The following is a 24,214-nucleotide window of genomic DNA, read 5'->3' as shown; positions in this document are numbered from 1 at the left end:
AGTTTGTATATCATTATGCAACAGTGGAAAGTCTATTATAACTGGATCTTCTGACGTCCAAGGGAGTTCCCGATCATCTCGGTCGTCCAGTCGTCCAGGCGATAGGCGGTGCCTTCTTCATAGGTTTTCACCAAGCTAAAATGAAAGATAGACAACACAGAGAAAGAGTCTTTGGTGTGGACAATGTTTTTAGCGGGTAGTAGGAAAGCACCTTCAGACAGCTTTATGATCTAAAAGACAAATTTATTGATAGCAATACAAAGACAATATAGAAAGAGGAACAAGGAAAGAGGAAGTCGTTGTTTCTCTGGAGACGCAGGTCAGTGGCAATTGGCATTCAGCTTGCTTCTCAAATGCGGAGCCCTCGGGCTGGAGTTTTTAAACTTTTTGCATTGTCCAATAGAAATACATTGATGCGCATCCTGGGTGTATTATCTTCTTCTAATATCCAATTATGAACGTTGCTTTATAGTCCAATCAGGTACCGTCTCTGGGGTGTTGCCTTCTTCCGGTATTGAGCTTGCCAAAGCACATGGTTGCGAAATATGTTGCCAGCAAAGTCAGGAAATACATAGCTCAGGCCTAAGGCCTATCTACAACAATGATCCACAAAGTTCAAGTTTCTTCATGCAGTATGAGGAATACCACCCCATTGATGGGCCTGTAGAAGATCTTGGATCGCCACTTGCTTCAATGCTGGAGAGTCGGCAAGTACTCTTTCTTCTGATGGATCCAAAGGGAGTTGGAAAGCTGTTGGACTTGTTTCCTTCGCCACCTGTAAAGCTCCCCGCCGTCAAGTTTCCACATGGCGCAGGAATGTTCATAGTCTTTTGCACTGAAGGCAAGACAGATGCAGTGTTCAACTCTTTACAGGTTCCTATGAAGTCGGTTCCACAGTCGGAGCGGGTCTGGGTGGCTGAACCCCAGTTGAGCATATACATGGAACCTTCTTTTCTGGTTGTAGATGTAGCTCAGTGCTACTTTGCTGTCCATGTGAAAATGGATGACATAAATTCGAATGTCCATTTCGGCTGTCGCTAACTCCACTGTTTCCACTGCTAGCGCCGCTCCACACAATTCTAGACGTAGTATGGTGTGGTTAGGCTGTGGTGCTAGCTTGGCTTTGCTGAAAATGAAGTCTCCACGCGCTGTTCCTTCTGCATCTGTCGCTCTCAAAAAGCCTACCGCAGCTACGGCCTTCACCGATGTGTCCGAGAAGATGCAGATCTCTTTATGGCTGGCTGTACTGAGTGGTGTTGGAGCATGGGTGCATGGTATATGGAACTGTTCGAGCGCTTTTAGGGGGCTCTTCCACTTTTACCATTCTGGCTTCCTTGCTTGAGGTAATGGGGTGTCCCACTCGGTAGTACTTGATGAAAGCTCTCTTAACAAGGCTCTTCCTTGTATCGTGGCTGGAGTCACAAACACCAGTGGATCGTACAGGCTATTGACTGTGGATGGGACACCTCGGTGAGTGTACGGTTCACCTTGGGTCGAGACTTGGGATGTGAAGATGTCACTCTTTGGATCCCAATTTAACCCAAGGCTTTGTTGGAGAGGAGGTGTGTCCACTCTCAGGTCCTATTTCTCTGAATCTCTGGCATGATCATCTGAAGGAGTTGCCTTCGTTACTTCAGGACTGTCGGAGGCTATTTCGTGGAGCCTTAGACTGGCGCTTGCCAGTAATGCTTCCTCTGCAGTGGGTAAGGACATTATCTCGTCATCTACGTCGAAGTCCTTTTCCACGAGGCGTCTGACATCTGCATCGTACTCTTTATCTCCTTCTTAGGCTGTCCTTCTGAGCCCGGACGTGGCCACTGCAGGTGATGGACTATTATTCTCTACCAAAAGGGTAGGTTTGTCATCATCCTTGGTGACTTGAAGCACTGGCTCCCCTAGATGTTCCTCTGCATCTAATGGGGGGGGGGGGGGGGGCGATCCGACTGGTAGCTGAATTTAGATTTAGTTCTTCACAGCTTAGGATCTCCTTGGTGCTTAGGTGATTAGGACATGGTTCAAATAGGGTAGGATTTCCATCCTCTCATGGCATATACCTGAATGCTTGGTCCCCTTGTTCACATCAAGCTGACTTCGCCAACTATCACCCATTCCAAGGCGAGTCAGTAAGCGTAGGGACCGGCTGTTCGGCCATCACACATCTCCAAGACCTTGGTCAGTGCTGGTGCATCTCTGCCCATTAGCAGCAGGATTTCTGCTTCCGGGTCTAGTGGTAGGAGCTGGTGCATTATGGACTTTAGATGAGAATGGTACCAAGTGGCTTCTGGTGTGGGAATCTCATCTCTGTTGTCAGGCATCTGGTTGCACTCAATGATCGTGGAGAAGTTTGACTTGTTGCTGCTGTCTATCGCTACTATACATATCCGCCTGCTCTCCTCCCTGTCACACGGTTGACTCCTGAGCAGGTTTTGAGGTTGTACGGAGAGTAGTGGTGATGGATGTCAAACAAGTCGAAGAATTCCGGCCTTGCCAGGGATCTGTTGCTCTGCTCATCTATGATGACATACATTTTGACTGCCTTCTCAGGTGACTCTTCGGGATACACTCTGGCCAAGCATATTTTTGTGCAGGATTTCCTGTCGCTGTTTCTCCCATACACTTGTGTGCATTTGTGCATCACTTCAGGTTCTGGCGTTTGCTCATTCTTCTCCTCCCCGACGTGATCTGGGCTGGGGTGTAAGGTTCCCGAAGGGTAAAATCTTGTTCCTTTGGGTGCAGGGCGCTATCGTGTTGGTCACTCCCACACTCTGAACACTTAATGGCTATTTCACAGTCCTTAGCCATGTGGTTAAATGAAGAACAGCACTGGTAGCAAATTCTGTACTTTTTCAACAGTTCTTTGCGCTCTTTCAAAGGTTTCCCTTTGAATCCTCGGCACTTCTCTGAATGGGTGAGGTTTTTTGTGTATTGTGTACTGCCGGTCTGGGTCCTCTGTGATATCCATATCGGGAAGTTGGTCTGATGTAGATGCTGCAGGCGACACTTCCAGTTTGTGCACGGAAATGGGCTTTCTGCTGCCGTCATACTCCTTGGTTGGCTTTTCGCCCTCTCAGTGGCTGATTCTATGTCTCTCATGTGTGCTGTATGAGAAGCTAGGGTCATTCCTGCACCTTGCTAAGTCTCATATGAATTTTACAAAGACATGGAAAGGTGGGTACTTTTTGTTGTCTTCTTTGTACTGTGCACCATGAGATGCCCATTTATCTTGTATATTACTTGGCAGTTTATTTATGATGGCGTTCATGCCTTGTGATATGTCCAGAAGGTTGAGACCTGGATAAATTATTTTAGCCTTCGCTGTCTCCACCTCTTGGAGGAGATCTCCCAGTTTTTGTAACTTTCGGTTATCCTTTCTGGATATTTCTGAAAAGTTTTCCATTTCCTTGAACCACGCATTCTCTATGGTGACTGGGTCCCCATAGTATCGCTCAAGTCTCTCCTACACCTCTTTTAGCACTATAGGAGGGTCATCTAAGTGGACGTCTTTTAATCTTGTCATGTGTTCTGCCGATTCACATCCCAACCATTTCATCATCAAGTTCATATCTTCCTTCGGGGTCAGTCTCAGATCCTTCACAGCATCTTGGAAGTCAGATTTTCATGCCCTGTAACTCTTAGGGTGGTCGTTGAACACGTAGAGCCCTGCGGTTATGAATTCCTGGCGAGACATGTACCTTGCTAAGTCTTCGTTTTCTGAAGACTCGTCCTGAAAGGTAGTAGGCCTTGCTGGGTGGATGTCCTGAGGTTGACTATGCACATCACTCCTGTTGTGCATTGGCTTGGGTTGTGGTTGGTCAACTGTCCCCTGTTTAGGCTTGGGGTGTTCAGATGAGGTCCTTCCTGAGTGTCGCTGCCCAGTTTTTTCTCGTTCCTAATTCCCATGGGGCATTGGGATTGGTTGCACGGAAGTGTCTTCCTTGGGGTGTGTGCTCGGCTCGTGAGTTGGCTGCCATGGAACCGTGTGATTTAGATCCTGTGGATTACTGTCATGGGGTTCGGTATTCACAGCAATTTGCAGTTCAGGTCCGATTCCTTTGTTCAAGGTGGCTATCTGTGAGGGGAGGCGTGCTCCCTCCTGGTGTGGGGGTTGCTGTAGGGGTGGTGGCGTTTTGACGCCAGCATGAGTTGGAGGGTGAGCCATGACATAGTTCCGCGTCCGCTGGGCTGTGTCCTGCTGGGCCATGAAGCTGAGTGGGTCCCCCTCATCGCCGTGGTTCTGGGCCATATCAAATACCTTAATTTGGGCTTCAAGGATCGCTGCTTCTCTTTTCTACTGCAACAAGTCCAGGGTGATCTCTCATTCAGCCTTTTGGCGCACTTTGGTGGTAGCTGTAATGGCAGCTGTGGCCCTAACTGTGGCAGCAGCTGCCTTCTGTTGTTTCTCTATTCAGACCCCTTCTATTTTAAGGGCTGCGTCTTCTTCATCAACTGTATGCGTGCTATAGCTGCTTGGGACTCTGCTCTCTTTTGGAGAATGATAGATCTCAGTTGAGAGTGGCTCGAATGCCTTGGCCCGCGTGACTTAGCGGACCTCGATGTACATCTGGAGGTGTGAGAGTGCTGAGAGCCGGTCTCGCTTGTTGGGTCACCTGGTTCTACACTGTCAATGACATCGGTTACCATTCTTTGGCGTATTTGGTCTAAACTCAGCTGGCGGCCTTTTTCTTCAAGACTTTCTGCAGTGTTAGTTCATGTTAAGAACTCGATATACTCTTCTGTGATGAGATGATAGGTTAGGGAATGAAGCTTCAGCTGCTTTATGTGGTGCTTAAGATTGGTGGGGCTTTCTAATACTTTCTCTTTTTTTCTGGTCAAAATTGTGCCATTCTTTCTCCACTTTATTTTTATAGTCCTGCTTTCTTGCCTCATACCTCTCTGTACATCTCTCTGTCAGTACACATAGCCCCTTTGATTTTCTGCTTTCATCTCTCCCTTCAAAGTTCTCCCTTCCTTGCTCTGAGTCATTTCCTAGTTCCATGGTTTTAGCTAGCTGGTTTGAGGTGTTTTGCTTTGAAGCTGCTTCGGCCATGTGGGTAGCAAACACTTTTTATTTCAGCTACTGAGTTACTTCAGAAACAGGACCAGGCTAATTAACACTTTGTTGCCTCAGGCTATCTGTTCCCTGGCCTTGGTATGGGTTAAATCTGGTATCTAAGACAACTGATTGCTTTCAGCTTCCTGCCTGCTGAAGCGTAGTAGAGGAGGGGAGGGCTTCTGCCCTTTTTTGGTGGCAAGGTGTGTAACAAAGGGATGGGGGAGGAGTAGAGCAGCTTTCACTCTCAATCTCGATCTCCCAAGTGATGTGTGCTCAGTTGAATTCAGTCTTTTTTATTCAGTTTGATTCCACACACTCACCAGTGTTTTGCTTTAGAACCCTTTAATAATTCTTAATGAAATCTTCATGATTATTCAGTTCTTTGTTGTTAGTCCTTTACTGCTCAGTCAGTAAAGTTGGCAGAGCTCCGGTTGCTATAACAACAGATTGCCCTCTGCCTGTAGCAGTAGTAGGGGGGAGGGGTGAGTTTCTCGGCCCAGGGAAACTTGAATGGACTTAAGTACAGTCGTTAAATTCTTTGTTTCACTGGCAGGGGTTATCTTGGATTTTTTTCCCCGCCGAGAGCTCAAATTACACAAAGCCAAATGCTTCTTTACTGCTCCTAGTATTCCTTGCTTATAGTATGGGCTGACTTTTAAATCTGTTTTTGCTTCTTAAATGCCTTGCAGACTCAAAGTTAGTTCCGAAGTGTAAATCTTTACACTCTAGGGGTTTTTTTTTATGCTTGGTTCTTTCCACACTGTGGGCATGAGAGGCTCATTCAAATGCAAGGCAGTCTTTAACAATTTCTGTTCAATGCAAACCTTCTGTAGCAGGCTGAAATCCCTGTTTCAATGTACTGCATAGCTCTTTGAAAGACTTTCAGTTCATCAAGTTTCACAGACTGTACAAACACATTTTACTGAGTTTCTACTTGCTGGTTTCTCACTTGTTATTATCTTCTGTATGATTTGAGCTTTTACTTTCAAACCATTGGAGAGCTACAACTGCAACTGCAACCTCCTGTATGATACAGCTTTTTACTTGCTGTTACCTAATGAGCTTTTTTACTGTGCTGGTTCAATAAGAAATACACACATTTCCCTCCTCCAGACAGCTAACTTTTCTTCTTAATCAGTCTTCAGGCAAAGATCTTTTAAGTTTGAAATTATTTATTGTACAGATAATTTTCCATTACTTACAATTATTCGCATTCCAAACGCATATGCCCCAGGCAGAAATCTTTGTAGCTGGAGGTAGGCAGGAGAAGGAAGATGGAGTTTCTTGGGATTCAGGGTGAGAAGACAAGGGGTTCTAAAGCAGATTAGTCTTTAGAATTAAAGCGGTGAGAAGAAATGTAAAAAAGCTAATTGTATTACAGAAGTCGCAGGCACTTCTAGCTTTTAAGCAACATGGCTTAGACTGGCTAACAGTCTTGGAGATTGACTACAGGAAACGTCCCCACAAGCTGGGGCTAGAGGGTGAGATCCTATGGTAGCAAGCCTAGGATCCATGTGACGCGGGGGGGGGGGGGGCAAGAAGGGCAGTTCCTTGAGCCAATAAGGCACTTAAGAAGACTCAAGTTAAATTGAGAGGGCATACAGACCCTTCCCAATGAGAGAAGCAGGGGGAAGGAGTTTCTCTTAAAGGCAAAACTCCCTTAAAGGCAGGGCTCACAGGCTTTTATCATGGACTACAAATAAGGACTGCACTAGACATAGTTAAACTGCAATGTATGAACAGATGCCGAAATGTACCCACTGCTGGGGACAGACCCACTGCTGGGGACAGAACAGTATATGAGAGTAAGCGCATTGTGTGTATGTAACTGCACCAGTTGGACACTTTATATGTGGACATTGTGTTGTTTGTGTGAACATTCTTAGGATTCAGTCCTTTCACCATCTATATTTAAATATCCATTTTACATTATGAAAACACTATGTTTGTGATAATCAAAGGTTGTTTATGCCATTTTATGACCTTGCTCAAAATTATATATTAGGCACACTAACAGGGTAATTTAACAAATCACGTTAGGGTATTATCATGGGCGATAGCGCCCTAACACCTGCAATCATGCCATAACGCTCGTGATAAAAAACACATTGCGAGATGCATATGCACATTTTCAAAATTTTGTCAAAAGGGAGGAGTTTGGGCAGAGTTTATGAAAGTGAGGGGTGTTTAATGTTGTGTGTGATAGCATAACACATGTTTTAACAGCAGAAATAACTATACCTTTTTTCCTGTCATTATGCTATGCGATATGCCGGAAATGGGTTTTGTGATATATATCGCAAACCCCATTTCAGGCAGGAGGGAGTGGGAGAGAGAGAAAGAAACTGAGAGAAAGAGAGTGAGTGAGACTCTGGGGTGGGACTCATATTAGTCAACTATTTATAGACTGTAGGAGGGTCAACTAGTAACACGAGGTGAGGTTTTGGTGGTGGCTTAGGGTTGGGGGGGATTTTACATGCACAATCAGAGGTACAAACTGCACTGTACACATCAGAGAAGATCTGATATGATTTGGAGTGAGGAAAAGTTCACAAAGATGAGATTTGTGCAATGTACTCTTGCCATCACTTGATAGCAGTTAGGTAGAGAGCACATAAAACTAGTCAAGAGTAAATGTTCAAATCTCATCTTTTTGCGCCTTTCCTTATTCCATATCATATCAAATATTTACTGATGTGTGCTGTTCATACCTCTGTGCATGTAAAACTGCCCCCAAACCGTAGACCACTACCAAAAACTCAATTTGAGTTAATTGTTGACCCTTCTAGTTGACATATGAGAGCCTTATAAAGAGTCTCTCTCTCTCTCTGTTTCTTTCTCTCTCTCTCTCTCTCTTTCTTTTTCTAGGAGAAGATTAAACTCTAGAAATGCCTGTCTGCCGACTTCTCAGCTTGCAATGTCAAAATATCATGAGTATGATAAACTTTAGCGCATGTTGCAGTATCTCAAAAGTTTTCCTAGCCACACCTCTTTTTTTATCATGGGCACTATTCATGCAAAATTTATAGCAAAATGATGAACTAGGTCAAAGTTAGCTATTAAAACTCATATTATTCAGCACAAAAGCTGAAAACATACTAAAAACTTGGATGCTCCCATTGTCAGACACTGGCTTAATGATAACCATTCACTGGATGATTTAAAATTCTTTGTGATTCAGAATCTGCATTTGTCCAGGAGTAGCAACATCTCACTCCTTCAGAAACAAGAGCAACAAAATATTTACAATGATTGATCATCATTCCAGATGGTCTCAACCTAGCAATTTAGTGGAAAGTGTTTTTGTAAGATTGAGCTGTCATGTCAACTGTTTCATTTTTAACTTTGTTTTTCATTTTTCACTTAATTTTCCACAACCCTGGTATGTTGATGGTTTAACCCAGGGCCATCTTGCTCCTGTGCATTCCATTTAAAATCATCTGAAACATTGCGGGGTGTTGCCTTGCTTTGAGTTTCCTGCTAATCTAGATAGTAAAGGGAAGACTGAGGTGAGTTAAGCCATATTAGATTTTTCACCTTTAATGTTGTTTTTGCTTCTGTTACAGTAGTTAACATATATTGTTCAGTCTAAGTGATTTGTTTGATTCCCTGGTTTTTGTTATAATTTTTTAGATGTGCTATAATTCCAGTTACTCATAATTGCCCAAAACACCAATGCCACTGTTAATTAGAGATGTGTATCACTTTTATATATCATATCAGTTTGTACTTTGTTTTTCCCATGGTTAATTTTGTTTTTTCCACGTTTTGGGGTTTTTTTTTTCGTATTTTACTAATTTTAAGATAGTGCATATTAAGTCCTGTTAGCGCACACTAATTATAGTTAGTGAGCACTAACATTTTCAGTTAGTATGCACTAACTATAGCTAGTGCGCACTAACTCCTGCTAGTGTACTAACATAAAATTCAAATTTTCCCCAAATTTTGGTGAATTATTGTTCATTTCAGGGTGCTCCCAAAACAGGACAAATTAGACAATTGTGTTAATTATCTAATTCATCTAAAATGAATGCACATCTCTACTGTTAATTGTCTCTGATTTTCTGTGCAATATATACCACTGGTATAGACAGTTAAACATTCAAGTTTTTAGAACTCACCTTCAGTTTCTTTGCATTCTTTTATGGCAGTTTTTTAAAGTTTGTATTCTTTTCTCAGCATTATTTGAAATATAGTTTAATTTAATTCTGTTAAGAGTTTTCAAAGAATATATAAATCTTCCCCCTGAGGAAGTCATATCTGGTGAAACACTAGGACTGTGTTGGGGTTTGAATAACCTCTTCATTCCTCTGACATCATGGTATGAGATTGTGATCAATACAGCCAGCCATCAGCACCACTGACTACAGAACATGAATGAGGAGTACCTTGCTTTTCCTGATACTATGCAATACGACTGTTTATCTACATAGTTATCAGCTATAAGTCTACAAAACATTGATTTTTGGATGTTTTTTCATATGGCCTATGCATTTTGCACAACTCTCTTGTAAAATTGTTTTTTGACAGAAGATACATTACACAAAAACTAGTATTTTTCTTCAAATATTTTGTTGTGTTCTAAAATACATCTTGTAGTTTTATATGTGGTATGTTTTGCACAACATTTTTATATACCTATTTGTTCATAATTTATTTCTAAGAAAAACTTTGTAAAATTAATGTGTTCTATAAATTTATAGTATTTTTGTATAATTACTGGAACACTTTAGGTGATATTTGTTTGCCATAATTGTATTTCTCTCTTACTCTCTCTCTCTCTTTTTCTCTATGTATATTAGGGATGTGCATTCATTTTGGATGAATTAGACAATTTCAACAAAATTATCTAATTCGTCTTGGTTCGGAGGACCTGAAAAACTATCAACATTTTTCCAAAAAATTTGTATTTTGAGTTAGCATGCACTAACGGGAGTTAGGGGGTCATTTTCTAAGGAGTAACCGCAGGAGATAAATTTGCACTAACAGCCATTAATGCAATTTGCGAGGCTCCTAACGCAGCCAATAGCTACAACCCTTTCATGAGAGAGAGACTATAATACCTATGCCCTAGACAGGTATTTGTATCCCTATGGGAGGGCCACCTAGTAACTCGAGGTGGGGATTAGGTATGAGCGTAGGGGGTTGTGGGCCACTTTCACATTCAACATGAGACCTACGGAAAGAACAGTGGTCTCTAGTGAAGATTTGCTGGCCGTCGGAGTGAGGAAACTCACTCCAAGAAGTGATTTGGGCAACGTTCTCTCAACCTAGCTTGTTGTTGCCCAGGTAGCGTGTCCATCAAGCTAGGTTGAGAGAACGTTGCCCAAATCTCTTCTTGGAGTGAGTTTCCTCACTCCGACGGCCAGCAAATCTTCACTAGAGACCACTGTTCTTTCCGTAGGTCTCATGTTGAATGTGAAAGTGGCCCACAACCCCCTACGCTCATACCTAATCCCCACCTCGAGTTACTAGGTGGCCCTCCCATAGGGATACAAATACCTGTCTAGGGCATAGGCATTATTCTCTCTCTCTTTCTCTCTCTCACATATATTTTGCTCTTTCTTTAAAGTTCTACTGTTCAGTGTCTGGTTGCTCTTTCTTTTTCACTATTGTCTGCATCTTCTTGTTTCTGATTTGTAGTCTCTTATTTCTGTATTAGGTAATGTCAGTCTGTATTCTGCCTGTATATGACTGAAGTGTAGTATTTCTGCTAGTGTGTAGTTTCTCTGTAAAGATTTGTAGCTGCTTTGTTAGTCCAGTATGTGATGTATTAATGCTCTACAGCCTTGTGCAGTATTGCATTGCTGCCTTTTCTTAAATAAGGTTGCAATTATTTCAGTCCTGAGTTTCAGTGCTGTGATTTTATGGTATAGTAAGTTTCTAGGGATCTGTTTCTTTTTTTTTTGCAGTGGTTTGGGTTACTTCAAAAAAGGAAAGATTTTAAAAGGAGCGTGCATGCCTCCATGTGTGCATGGCTCCTGGCATGCTCACATGGATGCACAATTTTATAACATGCGTGTGCCAGTGCACGCATATTAAAATATCCGTTGTCCATGTGCATGTGCACGCATGAATTTTTAAATCTGCACACTCATGTGGAGGCAGCGCATGCAGGGGGGGGGGGGGTTATTTTAGTAAATTATGTGCGGCAATGCAATCAGGCCTCTCCCAGTTTCCTCCTAGTATGCTCCAATTAAGAAGCAGACTGGGAGGGAACTTTCCTATCTCTAACCCTACTCTTCCTACCTCTTGCCCTCTCCACCCTGACTCCTAACCTAACCCTAACAATCCTTATTTTTTTTTGTTTTCTTTATTTACTGCTCCTATGGAGAAGAAGCAACTTCTATGTGCCGGCAGCAGGAGGATGTGTGCTTCCCCGGAACAGCAGCTAACGGTCTCTGTTCTGGCCGGCCTCTGTGCTACCCCTCCTTTCCCTTCCCTATCCAGACCACACCCCACAGCCTGCCCTTTTTCAGAGTCTGGAACATATGCACGTTTCGAGTCTTATGCACATGGTGGGGCCCTTTTGAAGATATGCACGGCGCGCGCAGGGCCCGGCCACATGCATAAGACCAATTTTTACACATGCAGCCCTTTGAAAATTCACCTGAAAATGTTTAGCAGTAGTGGGATTTTTTTTTTTTTGTTGAGTTGATGCTAGAATTAATATATATATATATATATTTTTTTTTTTTCATTTTAGCTTGTAATAGGATCTGTCCTAGTTGTGCTCTTTACCTGTTCTTATGATTATTATGATTATTTGATATTTTATTGTAGTTATGATCTCAGCTTTTTTGGAAGCTAGTGTCATGAAAGAATACATTAATTTTTGTTTTATTACATGATTAATTGGGTCTGATATTTGTGTTCTTTGCTTTTTACATAATCTTGTGTATTTATAAATTAATATAAAATAAATTAATACAGATTAATAAGGAAATTTTAATGTTGGTAAATAGTTGAAATAATAGTTAAAATATGAATCATGACAGTTGTTGCAGATTACTGTTGCGATCGGCGGTGGCTGTCCCCCATGGCAGGCCGCACTTACCGGTAGCAACAGCTGCAGCAGGGAGCCGGCAATCCAGCCCCTGCATCGCGGCTGCTTCAAGTCTCCATGGATATCTCAGACTGCCTCTGGCAGCGGCAGATGCAGGTATCCTCGGTGCTCCCTGCGCTGCCATCAGAAATGGCAGGGAGCTAGCAGCAGTCCTCCTGCAGGGACGGCCTCTCCCCAGTTAAAGGAGCCATGGCAGGAAGTCATTCTAGGCTCCCAGGAACCACTTCCTATCCAGAACTATTTAAGCAAGCTTCTGAGGGTTCCACAGTGCCTTGCAATAGGTCCAGCTTGGTGTGTCTCTTTCCTTGCTCTCCTTGCGTTGATGCTGCTTTGGATTTGGGCTTTGCCTTGTCTGCCGCCTGCCTTGGACCTCTGCTTTGGATTTGGACTTTGCCTTGCCTGCTGCCTGCCTTTGACAACTGCTTCAGATTTGGAATTTTCCTTGCTGCCGCCTGCCTTTGACCTCTGATTTGGATTTGGACCTTGCCTTGCCTGCCGCCTGCCTCTGACCTTGCCTTGGATTTGGACCTTGCTCGGTTTCGACTCTGCTTCGGATTTGGACCCCATCTTGTTTGCCACTTGCCCTTGACTCTGCTTTGGATTTGGACTTTGCCTTGCCAGTTGCCTGCCCTTGACTCTGGATTGTCTTGTATTCTTCTGTATACTATCTGCCTGGTTGATGCTTCTGCTGGCTCAACCTCATCACCGGTTACTGTCACTGAGGACCATCTCCCGCCAACAAGGAACTGTGGTAAGCCCTTTAACACATATTGTTGTGGCCCAAGGGTTCACTGATTCTTTCAATCGTAACAATTACTTCTTAGAAACCTATTGTAGGGTGCATGTTAAGGCATTTTAATCGATAAGACTAAAACTGGTAGGGTTCAGACCTGTATGCCTTCAACCCAGTCATGTTAACCTTGGGCCCACCCAAAAAATCAGTTCTGGCTATGCCACTGGCCTGATAAAATGAAAAGAAAGGTAAGTAATTCTACAATGCTGGGGAGGCGATGGCTGTTGTGGTATATGTACTTACCAATGATATAGGATGGTGGGGAAGGGAATTCTAGAAGCCAATTTTAGGATTTTAGATAGAACGTTGAAATCCAGAACCTCCAGGGTATCATTCTCCTGTTCATGTGTAGGACTCCAGAGACAGGCAGAGCTCCGGAGTATCAATGCATGGATGAGATAATGGTGCAGTGAAGAGTACTTTAGTTTTATTAGGAACTGGGCAACATTTTGGGAAAGGGGGACCCTATTGAAAAAGATGGGACCCACCTTAATCAGAGTGTAACTAGGCTGTTGGCGCTAACCTTTATAAAGTAGGTTGAGCAGCTTTTAACCTAGAACATGAGGGAAAGTCAACAGTTACTCAGCAGCACTTCATTCAAAGGAAGGTATCTTGAAAGGATACTAAAATAGTACTGGATTTATGGTATCCTGACAGAGAGATTCCAATAAAAGCATATGTAGCACATTTGCTTATATGTAAAGAATAGATTGAGTTAAAAGTTTCCAAATTATCCCTAACAACTGCTAAGAAAGCTGTATATAAAAATAAAAATAATATACTTTGAAATGTCCATACGCTAATGATAGAAGCCTAAAAATAAGATGGGAGAGTTAAAATGTATAGAGGTAGAGACCTTATGGAAGGAGGATAGCCAATAGGGATAATGCTAAAAAGGGTGTAAATTATATCACAATGATAGGGTAGATTAAATGCACTGTCTCAGGCTTTTCTCCCTCTTCTTTTCCTTCTCTGACCAACATCTGATAACTTTCAATTTTTACCAAACTCTCCCACAGTTTTCAATTATGTTATTATCTCTTTATTAATTTTCACAAAATGAAATTAAGAGAACCTTGACAGATGAAAACATGGCAATCACAATAATAATATAATTAATTTAGTCCACATTATGGGGGAGTTAATCATAAGAAAATAATTCCACATGTCATCTAATTCACTAAGGCTTAATCCAAAATGTTGTAGGGCTATAGCAATTGGAGTTCACCTATTTTTTATAAATCCTTCCAGCATTACTGGGATAAAAAGCATATATATTTACAAGGAAATTTGAGAAGGAAACTTGCTACTAGAACAATGACACTTGATATAAGAAAAGAACATATATATACATATATATCTATATATCTATATATCTATCTATATATATCTATATATATATCTATCTATATATATCTATATATATATATATATATATATATATATTTAAGAACATAAGAACATAAGAAAATGCCATACTGGGTCAGACCAAGGGTCCATCAAGCCCAGCGTCCTGTTTCCAACAGTGGCCAATCCAGGCCATAAGAACCTGGCAAGTACCCAAAAACTAAGTCTATTCCATGTTACCGTTGCTAGAAATAGCAGTGGCTATTCTCTAAGTGAACTTAATAGCAGGTAATGGACTTCTCCTCCAAGAACCTATCCAATCCTTTTTTAAACACAGCTATACTAACTGCACTAACCACATCCTCTGGCAACAAATTCCAGAGTTTAATTGTGCGTTGAGTAAAAAAGAACTTTCTCGGATAAGTTTTAAATGTGCCCCATGCTAACTTCATGGAGTGCCCCCTAGTCTTTCTACTATCCGAAAGAGTAAATAACCGATTCACATCTACCCATTCTAGACCTCTCATGATTTTAAACACCTCTATCAGATCCCCCCTCAGTCGTCTCTTCTCCAAGCTGAAAAGTCCTAACCTCTTTAGTCTTTCCTCATAGGGGATTTGTTCCATTCCCCTTATCATTTTGGTAACCCTTCTCTGTACCTTCTCCATCGCAATTATATATTTTTTTGAGATGCGGCGACCAGAATTCTACACAATATTCAAGGTGCGGTCTCACCATGGAGCGATACAGAGGCATTATGACATTTTCCGTTTTTATTCACCATTCCCTTTCTAATAATTCCCAACATTCAGTTTGCTTTTTTGTCTGCTGCAGCACACTGTACCGACGATTTCAATGTGTTATCCACTATGACACCTAGATCTCTTTCTTGGGTTGTAGCACCTAATATGGAACCCAACATTGTGTAATTATAGCATGGGTTATTTTTCCCTATATGAATCACCTTGCACTTATCCACATTAAATTTCATCTGCCATTTGGATGCCCAATTTTCCAGTCTCACAAGGTCTTCCTGCAATTTATCACAATCTGCTTGTGATTTAACTACTCTGAACAATTTTGTGTCATCTGCAAATTTGATTATCTCACTCGTCGTATTTCTTTACATATCATTTATAAATATATTGAAAAGTAAGGGTCCCAATACAGATCCCTGAGGCACTCCACTTTCCACTCCCTTCCACTGAGAAAATTGCCCATTTAATCCTACTCTCTGTTTCCTGTCTTTTAGCCAGTTTGCAATCCACGAAAGGACATCGCCACCTATCCCATGACTATTTACTTTTCCTAGAAGCCTCTCATGAGGAACTTTGTCAAACGCCTTCTGAAAATCCAAGTATACTATATCTACCCGTTCACCTTTATCCACATGTTTATTAACTCCTTCAAAAAAGTGAAGCAGATTTGTGAGGCAAGACTTGCCCTGGGTAAAGCCATGCTGACTTTGTTCCATTAAACCATGTCTTTCTATATGTTCTGTGATTTTGATGTTTAGAACACTTTCCACTATTTTTCCTGGAACTGAAGTCAGGCTAACCAGTCTGTAGTTTCCCGGATTGCCCCTGGAGCCCTTTTTAAATATTGGGGTTACATTTGCTATCCTCCAGTCTTCAGGTACAATGGATGATTTTAATGATAAGTTATAAATTTTTACTAATAGGTCTGAAATTTCATTTTTTAGTTCCTTCAGAACTCTGGGGTGTATACCATCCGGTCCAGGTGATTTACTACTCTTCAGTTTGTCAATCAGGCCTACCACATCTTCTAGGTTCACCGTGATTTGATTCAGTCCATCTGAATCATTACCCATGAAAACCTTCTCCATTACGGTTACCTCCCCAACATCTTCTTCAGTAAACACCGAAGCAAAGAAATCATTGAATCTCTCCGCGATGGCCTTATCCTCTCTAAGTGCCCCTTTAACCCCTCGATCATCTAACGGTCCAACTGACTCCCTCACAGGCTTTCTGCTTTGGATAGTTGCCTCTACAGCCTCTACAGCCAACTTCTTTTCAAATTGTCTCTTAGCCTGTCTTATCAATGTCTTACATTTAACTTGCCAATGTTTATGCTTTATCCTATTTTTTTCTGTTGGATCCTTCTTCCAATTTTTGAATGAAGATCTTTTGGCTAAAATAGCTTCTTTCACCTCCCCTTTTAACCATGCCAGTAATTGTTTTGCCTTCTTTCCACCTTTCTTAATGTGTGGAATACATCTGGACTGTGCTTCTAGAATGGTATTTTTTAACAATGACCACGCCTCTTGGACATTTTTTACTTTTGTAGCTGCTCCTTTCAGTTTTTTTCTAACAATTTTTCTCATTTTATCAAAGTTTCCCTTTTGAAAGTTTAGCACGAGAGCCTTGGATTTGCACACTGTTCCTTTTCCAGTCATTAAATCAAATTTGATCATATTATGATCACTATTGCCAAGCAGCCCCACCACCGTTACCTCTCTCACCAAGCCCTGTGCTCCACTGAGAATTAGATCTAAAATTGCTCCCTCTCTCGTCGGTTCCTGAACCAATTGCTCCATAAAGCTATCATTTATTCCATCCAGGAACGTTATCTCTCTAGCGTGACCTGATGATACATTTATATTTATATTTATATATTTCTTTTTTTAAAGAAACAATCTTCTATATTGTGTTTCCCTGACTACTTCAGGGAATACTGCTATTTGTTTGCCATAGAAAGCAAGATTTCTTCACATGAAAATACAGTCTCATAATCAGTTGCTTGTAAGACTCACCGTCAAAGCTTGCTAATAAATAGCTCTATCCATGATGTCAGACTGTGACTGTTCTAAAACACAGTAAGGTTAAATTTACTAGCAGAATCCTCTATTTATTTATTTGAAAAATGTATAGACTGCATATCAGCATTGCTAAGCAGTTTACAAAGAACCTAAGTTAGAATCTTTTTCTAAATCATTAACTTTTTTTCACTTTTTCAGATAAATAAAACTTTAGAAATGGGAGGAAATGACTCATTAGAAACAAACAAACATTAAACCTTGTCAGCATTTCAGAGGATATCATTTATTTTATTTTATTTTATTTTTTATTTAAAAACATTTCTATACCATCTTTTCACAGACAAATAGCTGACCAAAATGGTTTACAATAAAATTTATAAAAATAAAATCAAAAATTAAACATAAAATAATAATAATAAATAAAATAAAATAGGAGATAGATATCAACTAATTAAATAAATAACTTGAAAAAATTATAAAACAAAAACTATATAAAATCCAAAACCAAAAAATAGTAAAGATAAGAAAATAAATACAATGGATTCATTAAACCCTAATACTAATAATCATCTCCTGAATTTTTAAATTAACTATACTAACTATTTTTACAAAAAACAGAGTAAAGTCAGAAACAATGAGAAATATATTAAACTAATAAAATCAAAACGAATATCATCTAAAAATATTGACTGCTATACCATGATATTAACAACTGTGAGTAAGCAATACATGAGACTTCAAGACAATTATTTACCTCACTGCACAAACGCTTCTTTAAATAGATGAGTTTTTACTGATTTTTTGAATTCTGTATGGTTGATGACTTGTCTCAAAGTATTAGGAAGCGAGTTCCAAAGTAAGGGACCTGCTACCAAAAATGCTCTTTCTCTGGTCAAATTTAATCTTGCAAGCCTCACTGTGGGAACATCCAGTAAATTTTTACTGGCTGATCTAAGGCTTCTTGTTGGCTTATATAGCCGCAGTGAGGAACATAACCAGGTTGAATCTGGGTCATATATCAATGAATGGATTAATGACAGAACTTAATATTTAACACAAAATTTGATTGGAAGCCAATGTAATTCGGATAACACAGGTGTAATATGATGCCTCATAGGCATTTTGAATCTGTTGTAAAGGTTTTAAATTAGAATCAGGCAAGCCCAAGAAGAGACTATTACAATAATCTAGTCCGGAGAATATAAGGGATTGTAGAACTGTTTGAAAATCAGATTTAAACAGGAGAAGTTTTAACCTTTTCAACATATGCAGTTTGAAAAAAGAGGTTTTTACTAAATGGGAAACATGATTTGTTAAAGATAACTTAGAATCTAATTATATTCCTAAATTATGTACAACTTTTTAAATTTCTATTACCTCATTTCCTAGTGTAATTGAAAGAGGTGGACTGTTTGTAGCATTTTCTATTACACTGAGGGCGGAGCAAATGTAAAGTAGGGAGGATTTGTAAAGGAGAGAGAGAGAGTGAGAGAGAGAGAGAGGGGGGGGGGCAATGTTCTCTCAACCTAGCTTGATGGACTCTCTACCTGGGTAACAACAAGCTAGGTTGAGAGAACACTGCCCAAATCTCATCTTGGAGTGAGTTTCCTCACTCCATAGGTCATCAAATCTTCACAAGAGACTAGAGATGTGAATCGTGTGATCGATCGTCTTAACAATCGATTTCGGCTGGGAGGGGGAGGGAATCGGATCGTCGCTGTTTGGGTTTTTAAAATATCATCAAAATCGTGAAAATCGTGAAAATCGAAAACCAGCACACTAAAAAAACCCTAAAACCCACCCCGACTCTTTAAAATAAATCCCCCACCCTCCCGAACCCCCCCCCCAAATGCCTTAAATTACCTGGGGTCCAGAGGAAGGGTCCCGCTGTGATCTTCCACTCTCGGACCTCCGGTGCTTGTAGAAATGGCGCCGGCGCTACCTTTGGTTTTTCCGTACGGAAAAATGATTCGCGGCAGGAGATCGCTCCCGGACCCCCGCTGGACCCCCAGGGACTTTTGGCCAGCTTGGGGGGGCCTCCTGACCCCCACAAGACTTGCCAAAAGTCCAGCGGGGATCCGGAACAACCTCCTGCAGTCGAATCGTGTTGTCTATGGCCGGCGCCATTTTGCGCAAAATGGCGCCGGCCGTAGACAACACGATTCGACTGCAGGAGGTCGTTCTGGACCCCCGCTGGACTTTTGGCAAGTCTTGTGGGGGTCAGGAGGCCCCCCCAAGCTGGCCAAAAGTCCCTGGGGGTCCAGCAGGGGCCCGGGAGCGATCTCCTGCCGCGAATCATTTTTCCGTACGGAAAAACCAAAGGTAGCACCGGCGCCATTTCTACAAGCACCGGAGGTCCGAGAGTGGAAGATCACAGCGGGACCCTTCCTCTGGACCCCAGGTAATTTAAGGCATTTTGGGGGGTTCGGGAGGGTGGGGGATTTATTTTAAAGGGTCGGGGTGGGTTTTAGGGTTTTTTTAGTGTGCCGGTTTTCCCGCCCTCCCCTTTCCCATCCCCCTTCCCCCGATTTACAATTTTTTGACGATAAATCGGGGGAATTGTTATTGTATCGCAGCTCTAACGATTTTTGACGATTTAAAATATATCGGACGATATTTTAAATCATCAAAAAACGATTCACATCCCTACAGGAGACCACTGTTCTGTTCGTACATCTCACGTTGAATGTGAAAGTGGCCCCTAACCCCCTACACCAGGGGTGGGCAATTCCGGTCCTCGAGGGCTGCAAACCAGTCGGGTTTTCAGGATATCCTTAATGAATATGCATGAGAGAGACCTGCATACACACTGCCTCAGTTGTATGCAAATCTATTTCATGCATATTCATTAGGGGTATCCTGAAAACCCGACTGGTTTGCAGCCCTCGAGGACCGGACTTGCCCACCCCTGCCCTACACTAATATTTAAACCTCACCTCGAGTTACTAGGTGGGCCTCCCATAGGGATACAAATACCTGTCTAGGGAGGGGACACTATGGCAAGGTTCTCTCTCTCTTTCTCTCTCTCTCTCTCCCTCCCTCCCCCCCTCCCCCCCCCCCTGTGTGTCTAGGACCATTAACAGTGGTCCCCAAATGGGATTGCAATTTGCACTAACTTAGCCCTTCACACAGGTAATTAGCACTCTCTCTCTCTCATCATGAGTCCCTTAGCTCAATTGTCTTTATGTATATTTTACTTAAAGCGATGGTATCGACCCATGAGGTTTTGTATGGAATAAAAAGTTGTATATCATCCGCATAGATCTTAAATGTTGAATAAAACTGGGGACAGGGAAGACCCCTGTGGGACTCATGTAGTTTGAGCATAAATTGGAGATAATTTACCTTTAAGCCTTACCTGATATCATCAAGGACCATCTAGGAAAAATTAGCATACTTAGATGTATTGTTATTATATTTTATTTTTTATGTTTACATTAGGTTTTTTTTATTATTAGTTTAGATGTGTATATCTTGTTGCACGCCCCGTCCGTACCCGGCCCATGCACGGGCCTGCTCACCTCACTAACTCATCTGCAGGTCACTGGTCAGCCTCCCCAGTGGCAGCCACGACCTCCTCCAGGCCTTGGCATCCTGTGGCGGAGGTCGCTGGGCCTTCCACTGCACACCAGGCCTCACGCCGGAGTTCGGCGACCTCAATGGCATTGTCCACGCCCCTACATGCGCGCAGACTGCCTGGCCTCTTGTAGGGCCAAATGCGGGTCCTAGCTCCGCGCCGCGCCTTGATGGAACGTACAATAAAAGGAAGCTCCTACCTGCACTTCCTTGCTTTGGCAATTGGGTCGGCACTGTAAGTGTACTAGTTTGCCTCCACGTTCACAGTCTTGTTCCAGCCTTGTTCCATTCACACCCATAAGCTCTCACCCAAGCACCCATTCACACCAGCTCTCACCCATGTACCCATTCACACCCACAGACACAAGCTCTCACCCATGCATCCATTCACACCCACAGACACAAGCTCTCACCCAGGCATCCACACACACACCAGCTCTCACCCAGGCTTCCATTCACACACAGACACACCAGCTCTCACCCAGGCACTCATGCACACCCACAGACACACCAGCTCTCACCCAGGCACTCAGGCACACACAGACACACCAGCTCTCAGCCAGGCACTTATGCACACAAGGACACACCTGCTCTCACCAAAAAACATATTTTTTCTTCACTGCAGGGATGGGCTCCAGTTCCGCCACGGCTTTACTCCGGCGGGCCTTCTTTTTGCGCCACCACGGCGAAGGGCTCCTTTGGTAGCCTCTGTCGGGGTCGGGTTTCCTCTTCGCCACCACGGGCTGTGGCAGCCATGCTTCATCGGCATCCGGTTTCCGTGGCGGCCATTCTTCTTCGGCTTCCGGTTTCCTCTTTGCCACCACGTGCTGTGGTGGCCATACTTTGTTGGCATCCGGTTTCCTCTTAGCCGCCACGGGCTGTAGCGGCCTTGTTTTGTCAGCATCCGAAAACTGCTATTTCTTCCATACCACCCCTGGGCTAGGCGGTGGCTCCACGCCGCTTGGGAGGTCCAAAGTATGGCAGTCCAGACCGCATGGGCACGGCGGCCTCCTCGCCGCTTAGGTGGTCAGCGCGGCAATTCTGGCCGAGGAGGAGCGGCAATAACAGCGGCTCCCTGCCGCTATTATTGCCGCTCCTCCTCGGATAGGGGGTCCCAGCATCGGCGGCGTCGGCACTAGGCCGCGAAGACAGTCGGTGGTGGCTCGGGGGTAAGAGGCCTGCTCGCTGGGAACAGCAGTATAACAAGATAGGTGGAGAGGCCTGCTCGCGGGATGGGGTCCGCGGGCAGGAATCGTAACATATTGCACTCAGAGCTTATTAAATGCATTCATTGCCACATTATTTATTTTTCCCTTCAATGATGAGTAAATTCTAGCTGTACTCCTAGATTTTATACTTTGGTAGATATTTTTAGTGTACAACCCTAAAATTTTAAAGACAAAAATCTGTGGTTGATTTTCCACTGATGATTATTAATTGTCTTATTAATGCCAAGTTATTGGTGTGCATCCATTCCTGTATGGATCTCAAACAGTTCCCTACATGGTCTAGTACATCTGCTACAGAAGTAATAATGGGAACAAACATTTGAATGTCATCTGCATAAAGTCTGTTGTCCATTCCAAGGTTAGCGACTGGGCCCCAGACTAAATGGAGATAAATATTAAATACTAAGGTAGATAGCGCTGGGCCTTGCAAGACTCCTATTTCAACCAGATACCAGTCTGATTTCTGGGCACCTATTTTACTTGCAAAAAGCAATTTGTAAGGAAGGATGTAAACCAGCTTAACACACTCCCGATATGTCAATTTCCTGTAGCCAAGAGAGTAATAACTGGTTATTTACTGTATCAAATGCATGACTATAAATGCATTCACTCTATAACTCCTCATTACCTATTCTTTCTCTCTATACTCTTTCTTGTGAACTCTGTTCACTGAGCAAGTCACTCTTATTTCTTCCCTTCCCCTCCAACACCAACTCCCATCTCTACACTTTGGGGTACATTTTAAAAAACAGTGCGCGTGTGTACTTTTATTTGCACACCAGGCGCAAACAAAAGTACGCTGGATTTTATAAGATACGCATGTAGCCACGCGTATCTTATAAAATCCAGGGTCGGTGCACGCAAGGGGGTGCACATTTGTGCACTTTGCACGTACCGAGCCCTGCGCGCGCTGCCCTTTCCCTCCAAGGCTGCCTTGAAATTGGAGGGGCCTTGGAGGGAACTTTCCTTCCACCCCACCCCCGCACCTTCCCCTCCCTTCCCCTACCTAACCCCCCCCCCCCACCCGGCCCTATCTAACCCCCCCTTACCCTTACGCGCCATCTCCTGACCCGGGGGCTGTTCCGGAGGCCTCGGCTGTGCCCCCAGAACACCCCCGGGCCGGCACCATGCCCCCAGACACGCCCCCTGGAATGCCCCGAACGTCGTGCCACCCACCCGACACGCCCCCGACACACACCCCTAGCGAAGCCCCTGGACTTATGCGCATCCCGGGGCTTACGTACGCCACCGAGCCTCTGCAAAATAGGTTCGGCGCGCGCAGGGGCGTTTTAAAAGGGTTACACGCGTACCTTATGCGCATAACCCTTTTAAAATCTACCCCTTTCTGTCTTTTTAAACAATATGCTGAATCAGTGCATATCCAAATTCAGTTTAAAATCTCACATTTTTTAAGCTGCTTTTTTTAATTTATATTTTATTGAATTTTAAACAATTATTACAAGAAATGAAATTACAATATGTGTACTCCAAGTCAAAACAAAATATAATATCATTCAAGATATACAGCAGGAAATTTTCCATGATTTGGTCTATACTCATATTGAATACATCATAAGGAAATCTGAGGGAGACCGAGAAGAAACAGAAGCAATACTTCTAGGAAATAACTAATACAAAATTAAGCCATGCTGTGAGTTACACCCTACATTTCTAAGTCCAACTACTATATGGAGTTTTCCTAGGATTGAAAATGTGAGTCTAAATACAAACGTAGTTGCTCAGGTTCATTAAAGGATAATATACATCTACAAAGAAAGCACAAAATAAACTTTGCTCCACGTTCAATAGCTTCTTCCCTCATTACAAGAAACTTTTTCCTTTTCAATTGAGTAGTTTTTGCAATATCCGGAAAAATTTGTACCAGCTGGCCATAAAATTTCAGCTTTGAAGCTGCTTTTAAATCCTCTGCATTTCTTTACAATAAATTCAATATTCATAGACATTTTTTTGTTTTAACTGGAATGTAAGCTCCATACAGCAGGGACTGTCTTTTTTGTGTATCTGTGCAGCTTTTTGCTTATCTAGTAGAGCTTTAGAAATGATAAACAGTAGAAGTAGTAAACGTGTGTGGGATGCTTGGTGTCTTAGAAAAAAGGGCTGTTCAGCACTAATGAGAATCAATTCTGACTTAGTCCCAGATGCTATAACAGGAAGAGAAAATTAACAGATTGCATAGGCTTTCTTGACTTGGATATCATATTCTGTGTTTCATGGTTGTAGTACAACCAAAATGAAATAATTATTTGAAAAAAAAAAAAAAGGAGTTGTGGAAATACCTAAAGGAATCTTTTCTTTCCCCCTAATTCTTCCCAGACTTAGCAAAAGCAATGACAAAGAAATAAATGAACCC

Source organism: Rhinatrema bivittatum, chromosome 5, assembly GCF_901001135.1.
Source record: "Rhinatrema bivittatum chromosome 5, aRhiBiv1.1, whole genome shotgun sequence".
In the NCBI taxonomy this organism is placed as follows: domain Eukaryota; kingdom Metazoa; phylum Chordata; class Amphibia; order Gymnophiona; family Rhinatrematidae; genus Rhinatrema; species Rhinatrema bivittatum.
This window is presented reverse-complemented; position numbering follows the sequence as displayed.